The following is a 6,000-nucleotide window of genomic DNA, read 5'->3' on the forward strand; positions in this document are numbered from 1 at the left end:
CTGACAGCTGAGTTAAAATTAGACACCTGGATTCCATCGGTGCCCAAATCAGAGATTGTATCATACTACACTGAAGTGAAAGAGAGGGGACACCATGGCTCAACCCCTCTTTCATGTGGTGCAGGATACACAGATTGTAGCCATGAACATATTATAAAGTCAGTGGCATGTGCTTCAGTCCTGCCTCGGAAGCAGAAGGTCGGTATGGAATGATTCTGCCTGGAAAGAGAGCAGAGAGAAAAGGGCAGGCGGTAACTTTGGGCATGTTAGAGGCAGATGGGAAGAGCACTCCAGACCAGTGTCGTATTTCTGCTCCCTGGACTTCCTGTCAGTTCTGCCCTCATGTACTTGACTTCATTGGTCCACGAGCTCATCTGTTGCCCTCCTAAGTATAATATGGACACGACCCATAGCTCTTTTATCCTCATTTTTGGCCAACATTTCTTTCCACTCCCACTCTACGCACATACTTTAAACTCTTTCATCATTGGAGCTTTCTCTCAAAAACAAGCTTAGAGAGAATACTTTTCCTTCTGCTCAGGAGCAGATTCCACCTACCCCGTGGAGGTGGTGGAGGGCTTTCCCCATTTCTACCAGGTCAGTAAAGCTGACTTTGCTGTCGTTATATTTCACAAGGTAATGCTGACCCCATCGTGAAGTATTCTCTCTGCAATGCTGTGCTCATTAACCACAGTCTGGTGTTAACCTTTCCAGACATAAATAATACTGCAGCACATCGGCCTGCACAGAAGAGGAGGGAATGGTCTGGCCTTCAATTTGTCTTTTTTTCCTTGCATACTCAGAGAGTGCTTTTTCTTATGTTTGACAAAACACCAAAACTACAACTCTCTTTATTTGTGTTGAGAAGTCCTTCAACCTGTCCCAAGCTCATACACACGGCCATTTGACTGTGCGTTTGGGGTAGCGTGTCTCGAAACTAGGTTGAGCCACGTGATATACTTTGGTCAGCAGATTAGCAGACATAGCACAGAAAATGGGCTTGAGCATTGGACTTGCTCTTTCCTATGTCCGTCATTGCTACGAGGAGGACAACCCTGGGCGAGCTCCCTGGTCTCAGGATGAGGGTGAGGGTAACGGGTAGCAGATAAGGACCATCCAGATCAGCTAAAAGCTGTGGACTCTGAGAAAGTTGTTAGCAACAAAAGTCACTTCTGTGAAGCCCTAGCCACACATAAATAATAAATAAAGCCAGGAAGTTACGGAGGAGGGGATCTTAAGGATATATGCCTTGTAACAAGAATTATTCGCAAGAGACTCTGCCAAAACCACAACCTCACAAACTTCACCACAAGCACAAGTCCATCACAACTTCACACGCACACACACCCATGCACCCACATACACACACACAAATACTTCTGCAAAGGAGTCTTCCCAGCAATTGCCTGTCCAACCCTGGACTGCCATCTCCCATGTCATTGATCCTAGTAGCCATAGATTATTGCCTGAGTAATATTATGTGTAATCCTCTTCATTTTGCCTCTTAAAATATCCCTTTTCCTGACCTTGAATGCACAATACTTTACCGTGGCATACAAATTCCCACTGTGATACTCTGTTATTCCCAAGTAAATATCACATATTACTATTCTTTGGAGAAAATCTCCCCCGCTCCATTTAGGTTGTCAGCTTGGAAAAGATCAGTGAAGCTAACTCCCAGCCGTTTCTAGAAGTGAGAGCATTACCACTTCTTGGTGTGGGGCGTCTGGCTTTTTGTGGTTATTTGCTAACCAGTTCTGTCTGTCCTCCTGTCTGTTTGTCTCAGGTCGTCCCTCCCTCTGCATTCTGGATTCAGGCACAGCTCCCCTCAAGTGTCCCGTAATCATCATCCCTCTGCTCCTAGCTCATGAAACTTTCTCTCCTACTGGCCAATTCTCATCAACATTTCCATCCTCTCAAGCCTGTTACCACTTAATTCCTAGATAACTGCCTCCTATTACTTTCTTCTTCCACACGCCCCCGCCTCACACAGAATCCTGAGAGAGAAGAGTTGTTCCTACCCCCAGATTCCACTTCGTCACCTCCCATTAACTCTGTGACCCACCGTGCTCTTGTCTTCTCCATCAGGTCACGGGAAGTGCTCTTACCTGCGTTATCCACAAAACTGCTTGTTGTTGAATGGACTGGAAAAATCTGTCTCCTTCCCTCTCCCCATCCTCTTTCTCCCTTCCTCACCTCCTCTTTCCAACATTTCACACTTTTGACAACCCATGCATTCTCAGAGCTTCTCCTCCCAGGGCCCCTCTGGCATCACCCTTTCCTAGGTCTTTGTGCTGAGCCTCAAGCTGCCTCATGGGATCCTCACCCTCTTGGATCCCTTAGATGTTGGTTGGCCCCCTCAGGCTCTGTTCCAGGATCCCGTCTCCCTGTACCTCAAGTAATCTCATCCACTTTTTATTATCTCGTTACAAACACTAGGAGGGTGACTCCCACATCTTCCAGGCCTGCTAGTTCCTTGTCCTATGTTTCAGATACATACAGTCTAATGGCTAACCCATAGGCAAACATGAGATTCATGAAATTTAATTCACCATCTTCCTCTCTAAACTCCTCTTTCCCTTCTATTCATATCTCAGTGAATGGTACCAATCCAGTGGCATAAACCACAATCTCCTTAGTTTCTCTTCCTCCTCTTCCATTTCCAACCCATTTCCAGGTCCTGTTAACTCTACCTATTAACATAGCTTCAATATGTGTCAGCTACTCTAGTTTAGGCTACTTGTACCTTTTGTGTTGATCACTGCTTTACAAGTATCCCAACATGCCTCCTGTGTCTACCTCTCCAAGCTCCAGTTTCTCACAATTTGGTCAGCACCATCTTTCGAAAATGGAAAGCTGATCACATCACTACACTGTTTAGAAATTTTAAAGATTTTCTATTGCCAGAAATCATGGAGACTTTTCATGGTCTGAACTCATGCTTAGCTCTCTGGTTTTAACTACTAACATTTCCTCGAGCTATTGGAAGCCATAAAGAGTTACTCGAAAGTTGCTCAGAGATACTCTGTTTTCAAAATTTTGTATCTCTAATTCCATCTTCCTGGAACAATCCACATCCCATCCCCGCCCTGGCAGATCAGGTTGGGAGCACTCCTGTATCCCTACATGCATTGGCACGGTGCCCTATTTTCTTCTCTCGATATCCCACTCTCTTGTATACAGTGGCATCTCTCCTAATCTATGTGTGATGTTCTTCAGATGAGATTATGTGTGGCTCATCACTGTAACCTCAGAACCCACCACATTTGGGGACATAGTAAATGCTCAATAAACATTAGTTACCCAAGTGACTGCAAAAAGTTATTTTTCTTTACCTTCTATACAGTGGAGTAAGACCTTTTAGTTTAGCAAGATTTTTCTCCTCTTACCTATCGTCTACAAATGGTTTTTGTCATTATTTTATTGGCAGTATCTTTAGGTCCTATAAAAATGCCTTTGATTTCTTTTACTAGCTATTTCAGAGCAATAAGCTCCTCAAGTTTCTCTATCTCTAATGACTGCCATATGGGGACATGATACGCTAATGCTCACTTCAATAAGCTGAAGTTATTGTTAAAACAAATCCAACTACCTCCAGCTCACCTCCTATTTTAAAGGGCCCACTAAAATTGATTCTGTGAAATAGGTTTTGAAAAAATATCCCCCTTAAGGAGGAAATATAAGCAAGGAAAATGTTGGCTCTGAAAGTGCAGCCCATTTGGAGACCCAGCTTGTTTCACTGTACTAAGCAGGAGGTAATGATGCCATCAGAACAATATAGTCTGAGACGCTCTCTGTCCACACCAATGGACTCAGTGCTCTCAGACATTCTGAGCACAAACAACTCTACCTTCTGTTGTCCATGTCTTTGGGAGTGACTCAGCTATGACTTTTTACAGTGTATGTGCCTGTGTGGTGGGATCAACAGTGTGCAGAGTTCTATAGCAGGAAATGTCTTGCTCACTGGTGCTGTGTTTCCTCAATATGGATAATCAGGGTGTCACAATTCTACATCTAAAAACTTACTTATGGCTACATGAAACTTGCTGTTGCTATGACAGACCACATCAACTTACACACTCACACACACACACTCCATATTCATACACAGTATTTATCACCGAGCCTCCTATTTACTATGATCTAATGTTGCAAGCAAGTAAACAGTCCCAGACTGAATAGTTTCCAGTATCCCTGTTTAGAGTCAGACCTCTCTGTGTAGTCACAAAGGGTCCTGGAATGACATTAAGACTGGAAGTCAAAATGGGGAAGAAAACCTTTACTCTAATTTCTGCTTATAACTTCTTGAGCGGGTCACCCTGGCAGGTGGCATCTATGAACCTGGTCACTGTATTCACCACCAAGACAAAATGTTCTCAGAGGCTTGAAAATATGACCCAGACAGACTGGCAGAGGGAAATGGCACCAGATAGAGCTGACAGGGAATTAAGGGGCTCACAACCAACAAACAGAACCCCGGCGGGTCTCCTAGAGGACAACCCTAGAAGTTCTCACTGGAAAATTGGGGGCCGTGAGTTGTCAGTTGCTTTACAGGTTATGATTTTCTAAAATACCAATTCTGTTTCTTTTCTTTAAGCAGAGAAGCTAAGCTATTTCACTTTCAATAGGGTGAATCAAAAACTGTAGAGAAGCTGACAGAAATGAAGAAATGAAAAAGCGTGAGCTGCAGTAGAGAAGCAGAGGGTCAGCAAGGATTCCTTAACCTCGGGCCCAGCAAGTACCTCACCCACTCACCCACCTCCATAACCACGCCATCTTTTGTTTGTTTGAATGGTTTAATATGTACCAGTTCTGAGTATTCTCTTTCCAGCCCTAAGAATCACAAAAACATAGAGAACAGACTTCTAATGGCTTTGAAAGATGAGTCTCCATACTCAAAGCTGTATATTTATTTATTGTATTTAATGTATGCATTGTAAGCAAGCAGTACTATGCTAAAATAATATTCATATGATTAAGTGTACATATGAAAAATAGAAGGTAAACAATGTACAAGATAACACACACAAACAGAGGTTCTAGAACAGTGTTTTCTTCCCCTGAGATGGAAGATGGTCTTCCAGCCCTCTTGAGGTACAGGAGTATCCCAGACAATGAGAGAGACTATAGGGTTACGACAAAAGGAAAATCAGGAAAGTGAGAAGGTGGTGAATTCCCTCAAACAGAAGAATATAGAGATGCAGACGTACATTCCTGGCAGTACAGTCCACTAGAATTCCTGAAAACCTCTTCCATTCCAAAATAAAAAATGCAAGTGACTTAAAATGTTCAAAAATTCTTTGAAAATTCAGAAACTATGAGACAAGGGCTCACAATTTGAAAACAAAGTGGCCATGGAAGCCACCATTCGTCATCAGTGGGTTTCACAGCCCTCTTTATCTGGAGAGCCTTGGATTTCCATGGTCACATAGGAACAAGGTGTGTAGACACTGGGTCCTCCTAAGGTGGGGAGTCAGAATGGCAGAGGTCTCTCACATTTTACAGCCTCAGTGAAAGGATAGGCTTGAATAAAGTTCTGCTTCAAAAGAGCACAAACAAGAAAACATGTCTTTGTTTTGGTTCTTGGGACATGAAGAATCTCTCCCAAGTATTTGTAACCATAGCCCAAAACCACGCAAGTTTGTAACTTAAATTCACATAGTTGCATATATCAAAAGAAACCTCAGTGATATTAATTAATGACAAACTAATCAAAGCAGCCCAGTGTTGAAAGTGCTCCTGGCACATAACAGAAGCAATAAAACTCCTCTTGCAAAGAAAATGTTTCACCTCAGTCTTCTGAGATTCTTACAGACAAAGGCTTGAGAAACAGGAGTGCATGAAGGAGAGAGATGTAGATCTAAGCACATTTCCAGAGGGAGATGAGATAGTGAACAAGAAGAAACAATATCTCATTAGAAGAATAAAGGCTGAGAATTTAAAGATTTGCAATTGCAGTAAGTCCCAAGCAAGACAGAAAAAAAAAAAAAAAAAAAAAAA

Source organism: Fukomys damarensis, unplaced genomic scaffold (assembly GCF_012274545.1).
Source record: "Fukomys damarensis isolate Sample0158 unplaced genomic scaffold, DMR_v1.0_HiC HiC_scaffold_21, whole genome shotgun sequence".
Taxonomy (NCBI): Eukaryota; Metazoa; Chordata; class Mammalia; order Rodentia; family Bathyergidae; genus Fukomys; species Fukomys damarensis.